This window comes from Anabrus simplex, chromosome 6 (assembly GCF_040414725.1).
Source record: "Anabrus simplex isolate iqAnaSimp1 chromosome 6, ASM4041472v1, whole genome shotgun sequence".
In the NCBI taxonomy this organism is placed as follows: domain Eukaryota; kingdom Metazoa; phylum Arthropoda; class Insecta; order Orthoptera; family Tettigoniidae; genus Anabrus; species Anabrus simplex.
In genome coordinates, this window is record NC_090270.1 from 85,394,710 (window position 1) to 85,413,163 (window position 18,454).

The following is an 18,454-nucleotide window of genomic DNA, read 5'->3' on the forward strand; positions in this document are numbered from 1 at the left end:
ACTCAATATCGTATTGTAAAGCGGAAAAATCAGTTTATCTAGCAACAAGAGTCTGACTTATGTACAGTATGACGTGATCGGGTGGTACAATAGTGCTGCCGTCTTGAGGTAATAAAGTCGCCATGACGCGCGGCTATCAATTAGTAAGCTTTGGACTGCGGCGGGATAAGTTATGTGAGGGATCGCCTGATTTATCTCCATGAGTTTTGCAGGTATATGACAAAAGAAAGGGCAATATAATGAATTTTTGACAAAATTGTGGTGCGAAGAAGTGTGAAAAATTTCTTTCTTTCGGAAAATATCGGAACATACAGACTTCAAAATTGCTTCAAAATAATCAAAACCGCCTTCCGGGGAATAGGGCAAGGGTCGAGGGTAGAAGACTTACTGAGTGCGTCTGAAAGTTGTGACTGAGATTCGTGAGGTGAGTTTCACGCTGCTACTGCCGCTTCCAAGCACATCTACTAATACTGAACTCATGATCTTCAAGATGTGCACATTTGCTTAAAATTAAGAAAAAATTTCAGGAATAAGATTCCAACATTCAGGAGGTAGTGGGTTTGAACCCTACTGTCGGCAGCCGTAGAGATAGTTTTCCGTGGATTCCCATTTTCACAACAGAAAAATGTTGGGGTTATACTTTAAGGTTACGGCCACTTCTTTCTCGGTCCTAGAAGACTTTTTCTATCCCATCGTCGCCATAAGACCCATCTGTGTCAGTGAAACGCGAAACAAAATTGTAAGAAATAAAATATAAAATAATAAAATGCCAAACCCTATCTGACTAGATACTTTATTTCGGCAGTAAGTATCACATAGGTCAAAATTTGCAGCAGTGACCACGACACAACTCTGTTCGACTGTTCTTTAGTCTCAATAATATCGTCTTCTTCCTCTTCTACTTCGCCTTATTTTTTTACTGTCTCCTTAACAAAAGTTCTCAATTATTGGAGCACACATACAGAGTGTTTCTTATAAACCCAGACCGAGCGCAGGGTGTTTGTACTCTGCGCTACAACAGCTGCCTCAACCCAACTTACGTCGCGCGCTCCCGCCCTGCTTTACGCGTGTATACAATCTTATATGAAATCTTACCTTATAAAAGATGCTGGACATGTCATCCTTCATAGTGAGGGACTTTATAAACACCATTAGCATTTTCTGCACACCAATAGCGAGAGTTATGACTGTTCGCACGACCATTATGGTGAAACCAGGCCTCAAGAACACAAGCTGTGGGTCGAATAAACGATCACCCAATGATGCAATCACAATACCTCACTCTTATGGCTGGATCAGCAGGTTTGAAACACTGGGCCCGGGTAAACCTGTACGGTTTGATGTGTAACAGCTTTGTAGCTCTGTGTGCAGAAGAAATCGGAACCCGTACTTGTGCTAATTTTGGAAGTGATTTATTCGGTGACCATTCAAAATACGCACCAATGTCATCTAGCTTTTCCTCTGTTAAAACTGTTCGTGTACGCGCATGGTTTTTTTTTTATTGAGCACTGAGCCAGTAGTTTCAAATTTATTTACAATTACCAGAATCTGTGCTCTTGAAGGTGGCACTTCACCAGGAAACTGCTGAACAAATGCATCGCGTCCCCGACTCGTACTTAGAATAACTTTTACATAGGAAAATACGGTGTTGCAATGATAACTGGTGAGGAAAGCAACGGGAAACCAGCTCATTCCTCATTTCCCTAGTACGCCTCTTCAGTGATGCCTAGGCCATCTATGACAGCTGATGGCGGAGCTGTTGAGGATCCCTCCAGCGGCAGCGGTATCGCTGACGGACTGAACATACATAGTGATAACTGACTCATCATGTTAACAGCTGCGATTCAGACTGGCTATTAATGCTCACAGCTCACAGCTGCGCACCCCTAACCTCACGGCCAACTCGCCCAGTATTTTGTTATTTTAAGGTTTAATTCAATATTTTAATATTATAATAATTTGGATAGTGTATTAAAAAACCTGCGTATTATTTTATGAAGACGCTGCATGAAGGGGCCTTTCACACTCAGTGGCATGTAAATTATTAACAAATTCAAATTCACTCTCTCTCTACACGAAATCTTGTGTTTATGAAACAGGAGGCCGGATATTTCACAGACAACTTGTTTTAATCACTGCTACATTTTAGATTCTTATAATAAAAAATAATTAATATATTTTACTTTCAAACTTAGTGCATATTATATGTTTTACTTCACTAGTATTAGTATTTGTACAGGCACAATCCTAACTGAAACCTGTTTCTCACAAATTTGATTTTATATTATAATAATTTAGTTAGTATTTTCTTAAACCTCTGTCTTATTACATGAAGACGCTACATAAAGGGGTTTTCCAGCCTCAGCGAAGTGTATATTATCAACTAATTCAATTCCTCTATCCCACTCTATTTGATCCTACCCTGCGTATGATTTCTTAGTTGATCATCCTTGCTGCCCAGGGTATTGTCAGCATTATGTCGATATTTTCACACATCCAAAGCTTCGAGTTTTTGCTCTATAACTGTTTTGAGAATGTTTTTTATTTTATTTTTATTATTTGCTTACAATTTGCTTAACTCCGCACCGGCAGAGATAGGTCTTAAGGTATGAAAATGGGAAACAACGACAAACCATCTTCAGACCTGCCGACATTGTGGTTCGGACCCACCGTCTCCCGAAAGTAATTGAGACTACTTCATTCTACTCCATATAGGATACACCAAACATAACACTGAATAAATCACATTCGTAGATTTGGACTGAGTTGAAGGTCGTACAGAAATTGGTTCGTTTGTATTAACCATACTTCTCGTTAAATCAATCCTAGTCCTCATTCCTACAGTTTGATTTAGCTCGTGATCAATCCTGTAGCCGAGATGATTTACTCATTTATCCGTTTATTTTAATTTATATTGTAAGATTGGAAGGTTGAGCCATGAAGAAACACTGGCTAGTGCTATTAAGAAATAAACTACAAATGAGACAGTTAATAGAAAGCAGGTTCTTGACTGAACACTAAAGAGACGTACGTGTCTGAAGTGAAATTATTCGCCGTTATTCCAGAAGTAATTCATTTTGTTATATTATATAAATTGTGGAATTTATGCGCATGAGCAAAAATAAGTTAGTGATATCAACTTCAAACCCCGTCTCAGATCGAGTTTCAAGTACTTTTCTTTACTTGCAATTTACAATTTACGAATGAGAACACACAGACCTTGTATCCTGATAATCTCATGAAAGGATGGCGGTGATTTTGAGCCAGTACATAGATTAAGGCCTATTAAATAGTTATAATGATTGATAATTTAAATTTATTAGTAAAACATTAAGATCAGATCAAAAACACTGTTATAATTCAAAAATTTGTTTCTTTCTAGGGATGGAAATGAAAATTTCAATATTTTAAAATTATAGGTGCTTTCCTATTGAAGAGATTTCTGCCATCACGTAAGTACACGATTTTTAATTTTCTTTAAAATTAGTACTGAACGGCAAAATATTTTATTGTCAGTTTTGGTTATACTGGTATCTTTCAATCATGTGTGACACTGCAAATACCCTAAGCTGTCCGCTCCCGTCATTTACTTAGAAGCTTCAAATTGTTTGATTCATTACTAAGAAAAGTTTCCTGTTGCTAACTATAATGCTGAGAAGTATTTTATATGAACAATTTCAAAAATCACCATGGAAAATATAACAAGGAACATTCTGTGGGAATTAGGGAGAAAGAAATTCTGTATGATAATTGATCGTTATGTCCTTCTTCTCCTTAACAACTTAAAGGGGTGGATAAAGATTTTAAAAAGTATATAAGAACCTACCCTTAACTATTTCAAATGCAAATAACCTCAAATGGTGGGACTGCTGATAGGAGCACGAGGTGCTAACCTCGTTTATAAAAATAATTTCTTAAAATATATCATTCCAACTTTCATACGACGTAAGGTCCTAAAGGAGAGTTGTCAAATTATGAATCTCCTTCTTTAGGTGTTTTTAACAATATGTTTATATCATATCATATTATAATTATCAGTTTAGTGTTTACTTTTACTGTATTGTGAGTAACCTGAGTCCTTTCAGGCTAACTCCATTGGGAGTCGGTTATATAAATAAAACATCGTAAGTTTATGGATAAAGAAAGAATCCACATCAAACAGAAACATCACAAACACGCTGAGCGAGTTACGAGTTGATTCACCAAGATTAAGTATTAAAACAAGGAAACCAAACAAAAAAAGTATTCCTCTCAATGTGAAACACGTGCCCTCCAACAATAAGGTAAAGAAAAAGTCGAAATCAGGCGAAAACATTATACGCTTTCAACGCTAGTTACATGCCCAAACATAATTTTGGGCAACGAAATGAGGCCAAGCACAAGAGCCGTAATCACTCAGCGCCAGCTCCGTCTTGTCTCAACAGAATATTATGAATTCCAAAATAAGTAAAATATATTATCACGTTTCCATTTACATTTTCAAGAACATTTTGGATAAGGAAAGGAGCAAGATCATGCACAAACCTTGGTAGTTTTCCAGTGTCAACTGCGGACTGCACAACCAAAATTACGGATAAGAAAAATTCGAGGTCAGGTACAATCATGAAAGCATCCCACGGTCTGTTATAAGTTGCCCTACGAAGTTATAGAGTCTAAGAAATCAAGCACAAACCTTATAATCTCTTGAAGCCATTCACATATTACCCCACCAAAAGCAGGGATAAGGAGAGATTTAAAATCAAGCAAACACAATAACTTTTCTATGCCTGTTACATTGATTCGCTGAAAGAAGTAAGTCCACATAAACGTTATTTCCTCTAATTGTCACTTAACTGTGGCTCCAGCAAAATTTTAGATTTCAAAAATTCTAATGCTTTAAGTCAAAACTGAGGTATTACCAAAATTCTTGGCGACTTAGAAGGTACGTAAGAGCGAGATCATACCCGACCCCGTACAGAAACGGGTCAATGGTTGGACAACAATAAGAAGACAATAAATTCAAATGGAAATTAGATTTTAAGGGCAAAGTAATGTGTCCTATGCCGTTAAATTCAGATACAGCATTTTATATTGTACCAGGAAAAGTCAAAGGAAAAGGGGGATGAGACTTAACTAAGGGATTTTCAGTTCTTAGGAGCGTGTACAGAGAGTGGTATTCGCAGTGTGAAGTAATAGATGGTACTTTAAAATTTTATGTTTATTCAACTTGTAGATAGCATGAATAATTCCTCCATTATTTCGAATTTGAAAATAAAAATCAAATTTAATTATCTTCTGTTGAATTTAATGTTTCCCGACTCCAGCAATATCATAAATTATCAATGATAGTTTGTAATAAATGAAATTCAAAATTAATTATTCTTTTTATCAAATTCATAGAGTTCATCTTGAGAAATAACGCAAAATATTATGTAGAAATAAATATCACTTCACTTTGAGAATGAATAATCCTATAGTCTCTCTAAAATGTTATCATTTCAAAATTCCTACAGTCTCTTTATAAAGTTATCACTTCAAAATTCCTACAGTCTCTTGATAAAGTTATCACTTCAAAATTCCTACAGTCTCTTGATAAAGTTATCACTTCAATATTCATATAGTCTGTTTATAAGGTTAACACTTGATAATGCAAAAGGAACGTAAAGTTAATCTTCTCGCTAAATCTAGTATTGTGTTCTATTTTACAAGTACTGTCCAACACTTGGAAATATTATATGAATTATGTGACTTCCAATCAGCAGTGATAGTTCGTCGAAAATGAAGAAATCACTGTCTTAAAGTTCAATCTTTAAGAAAATGTTGACTCTGTTGTAAGATTGTTGGTAAAGGCACTTATATCACCTGATTTGTCTTGAAACTGGAACTGGAAAATGCCGTTCAGCGAACACCATTTGGATCTCCTTTGCAACCGATGTCGTGATGCCCACCATAGTACCACGTACCATCTCCAGAGATGTACCACGTTAAATCCCACGATGTACCACGTTAAGTCCCACGTCGACTTGAACATCAAGTTGATACGGTGAAAAAAGCACTCTATCGGGTTACTGATGTCACTAATGAATTGCGCGAACACAAGAAAGTTCAATTGATGGTGTGGGTTACGAGTGTCAAATTGGCACTAAGTACAAAAATGTTTAGTCACTAACAGAAAGTAATTTTTGCTTGACTAATTGAAAGCACAGTTCCAAACACATTTTATCGTAGACAGTTTATACTATTTACTATTTACTATTTACTATTTACTATTTACTATTTACTATTTGTTCAATTTATAACAAATTTTGACTCTAATTGAATACGAGTTCAAATGACTTATCATGCTACGACACAAGTCTGGTTTAGTTCAAACTTTCCTAAATATTCGTCGCATACGAATTAAAGAGATATTATGGATCAATTCCACTGAATAAAAATAGTATCCAGCTAATTTGTCGTAAAATGGCATTAATATTCACTCAGTTCTTCGCTATAACAGTTGAAAGTAAATCACGTTTGGGTGTTAGTATAGGGCTAAGTTAAGTGAAGTTGTTCATTTTCTAGCACAAAAAAATACTAAGTTTATGAATCGCAGAAATATTGTAAGTTCTGAAATAGCACCGTAAAATGTTTAAGTTCGTCGCGAAGCACTGGAAATTTTCTAAGTTCCAAAATACTATACAATTTTTACAAGTACGACGAAGATTGTATCGAAGATATTACGCGACAAGATTACCGGGTTCGACTCTTGTAGACCCGTTCGTGGAGACCAGCATGACAGTCTCTCAGCTTGAGTTGCAAGTTGTAACTGAATATTCCTTGCCTGAGTCCTTTCATGTGGATTGTCGAGGTCAGCTGTTTCTCCTCGTGAAAAAATGCCGTTTCTTTGTAGCTGAATAACTAGAAAAATCCCTGGACCGATTTTCATGAAATTATACCATGTTAACATTCGCATAATGAGCTACACGATGATATATGCCATTTTTAAGTATCTCAAAGGCTTTAGAAGTTAGTAAAATCCTTCTGGTATATTCTAGAGAGTCAGGTGAAGTTCACGTGATAGTTGCGTCATCCTCATACTTGCATCTGGTGACGTATCTCGCTCGTTGCTCGCAGCTCCGTGCCGTACCGTTACCTCGTGCACTCTACACTTACGTTCGAGCCGTCCCGTTGCAAATATTCATGTAACCAAAAATATGTTTCATGCCATAGCCATTTCCTGGTACAATATAATACAATCTACAACACAATGTAATTATATAATCAGTCTGGCTCCTTGTTTGAATGGATACCGTACTTGCCCCCAGTTCGTAGGAACCTGGGTTCGATTCCAGGCCGGGCCGTGGATTTTACCTCTGTGATCCTAATTCCTCTGGTTCGGAGACTGAGTCTTAATTTTCGGCTCGATACACATCTCTCCATTCAGACACAACAAATCACACTGACAACCACTACAAAACACCACAATATTCAATACATCCCTCCACATAGGATTGGCATCACGAAATTCATCTGTCCGTAAAACTGAGCCGTTTTCTTTTCTTTCTTTTATTTCTTTCTTTTCTCTCTCTGTTACACACAATTTTCCACCCCAGGTAACTGGGAAAAACGACAAGAAAAGGACGTGTGTTTATACAATTGCCTTGAGATGTGGTAAAATTGAAATCATACTATAGAACGTGTATATTACAAAGGTGATCAGTCTTTCCTGAACCCTAGAACAATACTCTGTCAATTTCATGACACGAAATACAATCTTGGGTCACCGATCACCCACTTAAAATACGTATTACCGTCAACTATTTAAATATTCATGTTGAAATTTTGTTTCTCTTTTTTTTTTTTTTTGAACAAGTGTATGCAATTACAGTACTTTCCTGTATTTAATCTGTTTACCCTCCAGGGTTGGTTCCCCCCTCCCCACCTCCCGGGCTCAGTGAGGGCACCTCTACCGATTCAAGGACAGTGTCTTGGTGCGAAAGTTTTCGGTCGGGGATACAGTACAGCAAACAGGGGCCCTGTGGGAGGGGGATGGGTAGATTGGGGCGTACAGGCAAGGAAGCGGGAAGGAAGCGACCGTGGCCTTAAGTGAGGTACCATCCCGGCATTTGCCTTGAGAAGAATATGAAAACCACGGAAAACCACTTCGAGGATGGCTGAGGTGGGAATCGAAGCCGGGCCTCCGGGGGGGTGTATCTAACCACTACACCACAGAGGCGGACTAAATATGAGTTAGTTCATCAGTTACAATACTACTAAAATCGAAACATAATTACCCCTTTTTTAATTTTTATTTTAAAAAAATTTATTTTGCATCCGGGAGATAGTAGGTTCGAATCCCACTATCGGCAGCCCTGAAGATGGTTTTCCGTGGTTTTCCATTTTCACACCAGGAAAATGCTGGGGCTGTACCTTAATTAAGGCCACGGCCGCTTCCTTCCAACTCCTAGGCCTTTCCTATCCCATCGTCGCCATGAGACCTATCTGTGTCGGTGCGACGTAAGACCCCTAGCAAAAAAAAAAAAAAAATGTTATTAACATTTTGTCATTCGGTCTATAAGACCATGCTGCCAACTCTGTAAATTTACTGAAACAGAAAGGTCAAAGAGCAACATCTTTACAACATGGGAATTGTCATGGCATTGTGAATACTTGGTGGTAGAAAGCCATGGTACAGGGAATTGGGTTGGATTAGGATAGTTTCAAAAGGGACTGTAGATCAAATGTATCACAATGTTAAATTGGCTTCACTAAAAAATGTGGCTATTCCTTGATATACAGTAGTAGCAAATGCAACCGTGCTTCGCTACGGTATTCTACATTGTATACGGAGTTCTACGTAAGCTGCTGTACAGGCAGTAAGATTATATTAAATTGCATATCTCTTAGCGCTATCCGAGAAACAAAACGGGGAGGACCTCATACATTGTTTCCGATGTAAGGTGCACGTTGGGAACATTTTTATGATAATGGCAGGCCACATTTTCTACTGCCATCCACATTCACGTTCGGGAGTTTCTACATAAACGCCAGGCTCACTTGCCAACTGCCATTCACAATAGAGATGAATAGTTTTCATTGCAATGACAGGCCCTATTTCCTAATGAAAATCACAATCGAGGTGGAGATATTTGATTATAATCGAGAAATGCTGCGCTATCTAAAGTATAAAGAATCGTGATGACTCAATAAGGCATAGAACCAAAGTTGAAGATCTCTCCAAATTGAGCAGCAATTGTGTAATCTGCTTTTGTGAAATCACTTGCCGTTTAGAAAGCAGTTACCACGAAACGAAGGTCTGCACCGTCATTGAAATTGCCTCCATATTGAATCCTCCTCCGGGGCCTAAAAGTAATACATTTGAATAGCTTGGAATTTTCCCTCAAAGGAAAAAGTGTCCAGTGACCAAGAGAAATTATGCACATAATAAAAGCTGTTTAATATGAAGCGACGTTTCACATGTAGTGCACAGATTTTACAGAAAAACGATAGTATAAGAGAACATGAAAGAAAACTGTTGCGGATTCCCTATAAATCCACAATCTATTCAGGGATTTTTAAGTAACATACATTTCTAAACCTTCCCCTAGATGAGTATACTCCATATATGAAGTTCGGTGCAGATCTATCCAACCGTTTCGCCAAGATACTGGAAAAAATGGGCGAACAGACAGACGGACAAACACACACGAAAGTTAAAAACCACTGATAATGTCTTGAGTTGACCTAAATCTGATAAATATCTGGAAAATTGCCAAAACAAAAGAAATTAGAGACAGCGGACCCCTTACAACCTTATTGAATGAATGGATGAAAGCCATAACGGTATAAGTGACATTTAAAAAAATGAGTTAAGTGCAGGATATAACTCCAGGAGGATGTATCCTTTTTTACCAACAAAGAGGTACAAGTGATAGCGGTAATATTCTGCGCTCTAGTGATAGGTGTTGTAACTACAAATAACATGCTTTATATGAGTGTTAAGGTTTAAATGCCTTTTTCTATGAATGACTAAAATGCTACTTATACCGTTATGGCAGTCATCCATTCTTATATAGATAAGTATGGGCACGTTTATAAGTGTAGACCTTCATTACGAGATTTACAGCTTTTAAACGTTACATCATATCAACAAATGGATTCCGCCATCAGACACCTTTTGTAGTGTTCTAAATGCTTGATCGTATGACATTTTCTCGTATCTCCTTTATTTATGGGTAATATTAAGTTAGGAATATTGAGTAAGGTGAAATATGGGTACAGTTTTCACAAATTCATTTATTTTTCCGATACTTGTGTGGCGGTTGGAATCATAAAATTTGGCTAACATATCCTCACTGGTCGTGTCAATGTGTGTACCGAATCTCATGTTTATATCTTACCTCTGTCCCAAACAATAATATATACGTGTAAAAAGTATGAAATTAACTTCAAATTAAGAATTGCAGCTCTATCTAACGTGTAAGGGATAGAGATACGACAATATGTCAGGAGCAAAGTTGTAAATATCTCCAAATGGAGAAGAGATTGTGTTGCCTGTTTTTGTGAAATGACTTACCGTTTAGAAACAGTTACACCTAAAGGAGGTCTGCACTGTAATTGAAATTGTCTCCATATTTCGATATGTTCCGGGACCGCAACGTTAAACATATGAACACCTTGGAGTTTTCCTCAAAGGAAGGAGTGTCTAGGTTTCTGGATTAGCACTCGCATAGGTACGAAATAATTAAGGAAGAAATTATTACAGTTAAAAATGTTGAAATTAATATACAATTGGATTATGAGTGAGGGAGGGGGGAGGGGGCCGATAAGACAAATATGTAAACACCAAGTGGAATTATTATAAAATGAAATGTCCATCACTAAGTTGCCAGGATATGAGTTACGAATATACGAAGGCAGTAACAGAGGAGAAATTTAGGCGCAGGGATTCTTAGGTAAACAGATAAGAAGATCACTTATGGTGTTATTACTTAAGAATATTAGGGCGCAAGACAGAGACAAAAAATTATAGCGGAAAACAGAAATAGAAAAAAACAGTAACGTTTATAGAAAATGCCAGAAAACACCTTTCCGTGTAAAACGATGGACTACACACTCCGCGGTACAGTTCAAGTATTAACAGCCCCTTTAGAGTTATTCGAAGACGATTGTAACCTCCAACGGTATTCCGCAAATAATCCACATAATGGCAGCATGACGTCTCTCTCGCCTTCTACGTAAGAAAAAAACCACGATTTGACAGGAATGTTGTCCAAAATGACATTTTGTTACTTCCTGCTAGAAAGCAGCCAGAGACGTTGCCATGGTAGCCGGTAGGTTCGCTGTCGGTCTGTCCACCACTCAATGCAGAGCATGAAACCCGCAGAAAGTAGTAGTATGTTTCTCCGTCATTTGAATAGTAAGGGAAATTATGTTCATACCAAAAGTTGTTTATAATGAAGAGACGTTTCACATGTAGTCCACGGATTTTACAGAAAATCAATAGTCTAAGAGAAAATGGAAGAAGACTGTTGTGTTTTCCATATAAATCCCCATTATTTTCAGTGATTTTTAAATTATACGCATATCTAAACCTTCCTCTGGATGAGTGTAGTCTATATGTGAAGTTTGGACGAGATATATTCCGCCGTTTCGCCGTGATGGTGGAACAGACGGACAAACAAACACGAAAACTGAAAACCACTGTTGACCTAAATCGGATAAATATCTAAAAAATAAGCAAAACGAACGAATTTAAAGACATCGGATCCGTGACAATTTTATTTTTATAGATATGAATGTCATAGCTGCTTAACAACGACAAAACGGGCATAAGAAGTGGAACTTTCAATTTTATAAGCGTTAGATATAAATTGGTTACGTGTGGTTTGTACCTAGTGCATCCTAAAATTGTGTGGTTGAGGTCTGCTTCTTGATTCGGATCAGGTGGACAATTTGAGGAGTCTAAAACTTTGATTCTGAACAGTGACTGGTGTAAGATGCATGTCTAATTCTCATTCTGATAATTGATGTGATATGTCGGCGAGCTAGAGATAGAAGATTGAACCATGGTTTCTGTGGGATGTGTCTTTGGATAGCGGCCTAATGCTTGCCTTTGATGATCTGAATTGTTGCCCAGTGATTTGATCATTCTTTGTAAGCATGTTCTTTGATGTGGCTTTGGACGTAGGGGTAGTTCTTGGAACTGGCCGTATGTAATGCTCTAATGCTACTGTCTCTTTGTGTAGAATTCCAGTGTGGCCTTTGATCCACATAAGATTCTTAGCTTGGTATATACTACTTAGTATGTCTATGATGTATTTATTCGAACGCTTGTTCCTGCATGGTTTTTCTAATTTTTGAGTGCACTATAAATATTTGCTGCATAAAGTATTTCGAAGTTCTTTTCTTATACACGTGGGTAACATTACAAAATAGTAGAACTTTGTTTATAGGCTCCTCAATAGCGATATAATAAGTGTATGATCGGCGACCACTGTTTTTCTTCGTCTGTAGACACGATTTCAAGCTCGTTCTAGACCTCATCGTCTGTTATATCTTCACTGTCACTATCATCTTCACTCCCTCTTTTTCTCTCTCTCTCTCTCTCTCTCTCTCTCTCTCTCTCTCTCTCTCTCTCTCTCTCTCTCTCTCTCTCTCTGCCCGGCTCCATGGCTAAATGGTTAGCATGCTGGCCTTTGGTCACAGGGGTCCCGGTTTCGATTCCCGGCAGGGTCGGGAATTTTAACCATCATTGGTTAATTTCCCTGGCACGGGGGCTGGGTGTATGTGTTGCCTTCATCATCATTTCATCCTCATCACGACGTGCAGGTCGCCTACGGCGTCAAATCAAAAGACCTGCACCTGGCGAGCCGAACCCGTCCTGGGATCTCCCGGCACTAAAAGCCATACGCCATTTCATTTCTCTCTCTCTCTCTCTCTCTCCATCTACGGTTTTTCCCACACCTGTGAGCTCGAGGGTGAGAACTGCGTTACAGATTGGCTTTGGCCAGGTTTTATGGCCGGATGCTCTTCCTGGCGCGAATCCGATATGGAGGAATGTAATCACTTGCGTGTTTCTGCAGTGGTTGGTAGTGTGGTGTATTGTATGAATATGAAGATAAGAGTGTTGGGACAGACACAAACACCCAATCCCCGAGCGAGAAGAATTAATTAGAAGCGATTAAAATCCCCGAACTGGTCGGCAACCAAACACGGGACCCTCTGAACCGAAGGGCATTACGCTGACCATTCAGCCAACGAGTCGGACCGCTATCATCTTCATTGTACTCAGGTGGTGGTAGTGGTGATTATTGTTTAAAGAGGAAGTACAACTGGGCAACCATCCTCATTCATTGTATTAATCAAACTTGCTCAACTCACTGTACACTTTGATTTCATGTCCTACCTTTTCATTTATTACTTTGGAAACTTCGTCTCCTGAATGACTATGTCATTTCTAAAGTTCAATGCCTCAAGTTAAGTTCAAATAATATATATCGTTCTATTTCAATCAATTACTCAGTTAAATATGACATTTTTGTGATGGGTTTAGAAAATCTACCATCGAGAGAGAGATTTATTGAAGAAATAAATCGTCCGTCCTCCAATGAGGATGACCATTCAGATCCGGAGTACAGTCAAGTTGCAATTTCAATGGAGTTTAAAAACATCAAAAAGTGGAAATGTCATTGTTAATGCTGTTATCTTCTTTCTTCCAGTGGGGGAGGAATATTAATCACATCCTCAGGTATAGAAGGAAATGAATGATTGTATTGAATTGAATTATTGATAATGATGATATACACTGACTGACAGAGCAAATGCAACACCAAGAAGGAGTGGTCAGAACTTTATGCCAATTGCAGGGTAGACTGACGTCACTGAGGTATGCTCATGATGTGAAATGCGCCGCTGTGCTGCGCACGTAGCGAACGATAAATGGGACACGGCGTTGACGAATGGCCCACTTCGTACCGTGATTTCTCAGCCGACAGTCATTGTAGAACGTGTTGTCGTGTGCCACAGGACACGTGTGTAGCTAAGAATGCCAGGCCGCCGTCAACGGAGGCATTTCCAGTAGACAGACGACTTTACGAGGGGTATGGTGATCGGGCTGAGAAGGGCAGGTTGGTCGCTTCGTCAAATCGCAGCCGATACCCATAGGGATGTGTCCACGGTGCAGCGCCTGTGGCGAAGATGGTTGGCGCAGGGACATGTGGCACGTGCGAGGGGTCCAGGCGCAGCCCGAGTGACGTCAGCACGCGAGGATCGGCGCATCCGCCGCCAAGCGGTGGCAGCCCCGCACGCCACGTCAACCGCCATTCTTCAGCATGTGCAAGACACCCTGGCTGTTCCAATATCGACCAGAATAATTTCCCGTCGATTGGTTGAAGGAGGCCTGCACTCCCGGCGCCCGCTCAGAAGACTACCATTGACTCCACAGCATAGACGTGCACGCCTGGCATGGTGCCGGGCTAGAGCGACTTGGATGAGGGAATGGCGGAACGTCGTGTTCTCGGATGAGTCACGCTTCTGTTCTGTCAGTGATAGTCACCGCAGACGAGTGTGGCGTCGGCGTGGAGAAAGGTCAAATCCGGCAGTAACTGTGGAGCGCCCTACCGCTAGACAACGCGGCATCATGGTTTGGGGCGCTATTGCGTATGATTCCACGTCACCTCTAGTGCGTATTCAAGGCACGTTAAATGCCCACCGCTACGTGCAGCATGTGCTGCGGCCGGTGGCACTCCCGTACCTTCAGGGGCTGCCCAATGCTCTGTTTCAGCAGGATAATGCCCGCCCACACACTGCTCGCATCTCCCAACAGGCTCTACGAGGTGTACAGATGCTTCCGTGGCCAGCGTACTCTCCGGATCTCTCACCAATCGAACACGTGTGGGATCTCATTGGACGCCGTTTGCAAATTCTGCCCCAGCCTCGTACGGACGACCAACTGTGGCAAATGGTTGACAGAGAATGGAAAACCAACCCTCAGGACACCATCCGCACTCTTATTGACTCTGTACCTCGACGTGTTTCTGCGTGCATCGCCGCTCGCGGTGGTCCTACATCCTATTGAGTCGATGCCGTGCGCATTGTGTAACCTGCATATCGGTTTGAAATAAACATCAATTATTCTTCCGTGCCGACTCTGTTTTTTCCCCAACTTTCATCCCTTTCGAACCACTCCTCCTTGGTGTTGCATTGTCACTGTCAGTCAGTGTACATGCCACTGAGGCTGAAAAGCCCCTTTATGTAGCGTCTACTTATAACACAATACAAGTTTATGAATATACTAACTACATTTTATAATATTAAAATATTAAATTAAACTTTAAACTTAAAAATTAAAATACAGATACCAATTCCAATAAAATTAAAAAAATCATATAAGAAGTAATAAAGTATATCATTCGATTTTTTAATATTTTATGCTACAAGAATCTCAGGAATATAAAAAACAGAAACAATTGTCTGAGAAATATACATATTTCTTATTATTAGACACAAGAATACCTGATCTCAGCCCCTTGCGTACTCCTCCAGGAAGATAGATGTTAAGGACTGCTTTAGTTGGGTGCAGTTCCTGTCATTTGCGAAACGGTGAAGATTAAAGACATTGAAGATACGGGATGCAGTGCAAACCGTGAGTACCTGTATTAATATTTTTTTCTATTTCGAAGAATGGAACTTTCAAATTTTGTAGTTAGGCCGATGTCTGACGAGGGAGGGTGCCTCATGCTCCGAACAGCAGGCCTCTGACAATCCACCGATCGACAGGTATTTTATACTTTGCTGACAGGTAAGACAAGCACGTAACATAAATTGTTTGCTTTTCTAGGTCTACATCCCGAGCCTGATTTGATTCTCTTTCAAAGTGAATGATGGGACCTAAGACCATTGCTTTACTATCCTTTCGGTTGATGGCTATGATGTCAGCCCTCAAACGCACAAGTAACCCGCAGCGAGTAAAGAAAATTGTTCGGTTATTCTTGGAATTTCAACCTTGAAGCAAACTCCGAAGGTACAGGGAATAACAGCATGCTAATGTCTTTTTGTGCGTTTGCAGAGATGATCTTAAGATAACAGGGTCATGCGAGACCCCACAGTATGATTCTAGGGTTAATATATAACTCAAGACAGTTGTCGATGCAGTGCTAGACAGATGCAGCATGGTGGTAGGTCTCAGTATGTTTACAATGTAACTATTTTGGCTTGTGTTGCAAAGACAATGAATAATACATTTCCTGCTACAGTTTAGTTGTTCCAGTTCACATAGAAGTACGAGGAATTCTTTAAAGGAATCTTACATTGCAGCATTCCTACGCTTTCCATTCAGCCTGTTGCGTCTTTGTCCGAAATTCATTAGTATTAGAGAAGGAAGTAGCCTCAGAAAATCTTGAGCTCTGGTGAGAAATCTTTGACCCAGTGGGCCTAGAGTAAAATACGATACAGCAGAATCCTCTAAATGTTTGGTTTAGACCGATCGGCTTTGTTTTCGGCTTTCGGAGATGCCGAGGTGCTGGAAGTTTCTTCCACAGGTGTTCTTTAACGTGCCAGTAAATCTACCGACACGAAGCTGACGCATATGAACGCCTTCAAATACCACCTGACTAGGCCGGGATCGATCAATGAATGAATGAATGAATGAATGAATGAATGAATGAATCGAACGAACGAACGAACGAACGAACGAATGAACAAACGAACGAACGAACGGCATAACGGCATTTAGGGCTATCACCCAGGTAGCAGGTTCACTATCATAGCATTTTCTTAATCGTTTTCAAATAACTTGGAAATGTATCGGACATTTCCCTTGAGAATGTATTCCAATCACTTGCTTCTCCTTCTTTAAATGAATATTTGCCCCAATTTGCTCCTTGAATTCGAACTTTATTTTGATCTTTCCTACTTTTGAAAGCTCCACTCAAGCTTCTTCGTCCACTAATATAATTCCACGCCATATCTGCACTGACAGCTCGAAACATACCACATAGTCGATCGTCTCGTCTCCTTACTTCCAAGTCTTCCGAGCCAAAAGTTTGAAGTTTGCAACATTTTCGTAACACTACTCCTTTGTCCAAAAAATTATCCAGAAGGAATATTTTATACCGATGCAACACTTGTACCGAGAGTGATGGACATAATTTTTAACAGCTGCTTTGATGGAGGGTAAGATCTACATTAGTTTATTAAGTCGTAATAATTTAGTCCCGTAATGTAACTGAACGACCCCTGCGCTGTTGAAGCTTACCGATGAGTCCAGCATGGGATTGCGGGCAGTCTGTTCCCGTGACATCGCGCAGAATGCGGTAACTTTTCCCTACTTCTTGCTGTGAAAGAGAAGTGTGGACGTGGGCAGAGCAAATTATCCTAGACGCGGAATGTTCGACAGTGGTTGGACATCCACGATAAGGCAACTCATACGTAGAACATGAAATAGTAAAAACTACTCCGTGAACGTCACCAACCTTTTGTGAGATAAAAGGATCAGACGAAGAAGATGGAAGAAACATTAAACTCGTCATTGTTATTGCAATTATTATTCACTTCTTGTAATGTTAATCATTTCCATTGTATACTCGACTTAACTCGGTACTCAACACATTTTTCCACTGTCCCAGTCTCTAGTTAACTCGGTACTCAACACATTTTCCTCCGTCCTAACCTCGAGTTAACTTGGAACTCAACAAATTTTCCACCGTCCCAACCTCGAGTTAACTAGGTAGTCAAAACATTTTCCACCATCCCAACCTCGAGTTGACTCAGTACTCATCACATTTTCCATCGTCCCATCGGGCAGTCTGTTCCTCTGACATAGCGCAGAGTGCAGTAACGCATTTTCCTCCGTTCTAACCTCGAGTTAACTCGTTACTCAACACATTTTCCATCGTTCCATCCTAGAGTTCACTCAATACTCAACACATTTTCCATCGTTCCATCCTCGAGTTAACTCGTTACTCAACACGTTTTCCACCGCCCGAACCTAGACTTAACTCGGAACTCAAACATTTTCCATCGTCTCAACCTCGAGTTAACTCGTTACTCAAGACATTTTCCACCGCCCGAACTTCGAGTTAACTATGATTTCAAATGATGCACTCTCTCCCAGTCCCGTTGTTCAACAGAAGCTGGTATCATCTGCACATCTCTGAGGATAGCGCCCTACCAAATATGAAATGTTATACTGAAGATTGCACAAACACCCATTTCCCGAGGCAAAGGAATTAACTAATCAGGGTTTAAATCCCCGACCCGGCCAAGATTCGAACCTGGGACTCCTTGTCTAAAGGCCAAATACTAGTCATTTAGCCACGTGGCTGGGCAGTGCTCCGTGAAGACTACAGTCGAATTTTAACATAATTCTATGCCTTGTGTTCAACGATGACAGCTGTTTTCAGTCTTCCTACATGTCTCTTCTTTTTCTACCGCTTTTCCTACTTGGAACCGCCGGATGTCCTTCCTGATGTCTATCCAATATGGAGGGATG